This window comes from Palaemon carinicauda, chromosome 23, assembly GCF_036898095.1.
Source record: "Palaemon carinicauda isolate YSFRI2023 chromosome 23, ASM3689809v2, whole genome shotgun sequence".
Classification (NCBI taxonomy): Eukaryota; Metazoa; Arthropoda; class Malacostraca; order Decapoda; family Palaemonidae; genus Palaemon; species Palaemon carinicauda.
In genome coordinates this window covers 100,251,008-100,252,313 of record NC_090747.1, presented here as the reverse complement: position 1 = coordinate 100,252,313, position 1,306 = coordinate 100,251,008, and positions in this window count along the sequence as shown.

Sequence of the window (1,306 nt, the reverse complement as noted above, 5' to 3'; positions counted from 1 at the left end):
ATATTATTATTATTATTATCATCATCACTTCCTAAGCTACAACCCTAGTTAGAAAAGCAGGATGCTATAAGCCCAGGGACCCCAACAGGGAAAATAGCCCAGTGAGGAGAGGAAACAAGGCAAAATAAAATAATTTAAGAACAGTAACATCATCTTAATAAATATTTCCTATATAAACTATAAAAACTTTAACAAAACAATAGAAAGAGAAACCAGATAGAATAGTGTGCCCGAGTGTACCCTCAAGCAAGAGAACACTAACCCAAGACAGTGGAAGACCATGGTAAAGAGGCTATGGGACTATCCAAGACTAGAGAACAATAATAACTAGAATCGATATCTCTATCCAAAATTTAATAGATTATAATACTTAATACATATCTGTTGTTTAAATTCAGTGAGAATCCAGCAAGATGTTTGTCGTAATCCTGCTTACAAACAAACAAACAAATAGATAAATGCAAGTCATTTTATAACCCCATTGGCGGAGGTAAATAAAACAATATTTAATCAAAAATGGGGGGAAAATGTAAACACTGAAAAAAAAGGAAAATAGAAAATAAGATTGAGACATAACAGACACGGCGGTTACAGGAAAATTCATTAGGAAACTTTTTTCATTTCATTTCCCAAAAATCGGTTCTGCAATGAACTGTCAGGAAAATGTAAAATAGAAGGCGGAAGTGAAAAACCCCGGAGTGCAATCTTGCACAACAGCAGGTAAATAAAAAAGAAAATCTTTTTTCCCCTTCCAAAATGAAGTCAATGACCCATACTCTAAAGGAAAAAGAACATACATTAAATAAACAATGTTTATTTAAATACTTGACATACATGTTTACTAACAAATATTAACTCTCATCCAATCTCTGTTTGATCGTTCTCAAATTCACAATGCAATTTTTCTATAGTCAATTTCTTTTAGCGATGCAGCTTTTCACCGACTCGCAGCGGTGCCCTTTTAGCTCGGAAAAGTTTCCTGATCGCTGATTGGTTGGACGAGATAATTCTAACCAATCAGCGATCAGGAAACTTTTCCGAGCTAAAAGGGCACCGCTGCGAGTCGGTGCAAATCTGCCTCGATAAAAGAAATGGACTATAGTAGGAAACATTTCCGAGCTAAAAGGGCACCGCTGCGAGTCGGTGCAAATCTGCCTCGATAAAAGAAATGGACTATAGTAGGAAACATTTCCGAGCTAAAAGGGCACCGCTGCGAGTCGGCGCAAATCTGCCTCGATAAAAGAAATGGAATATAGTAGGAAACATTTCCGAGCTAAAAGGGCACCGCTGCGAGTCGGTGCAAATC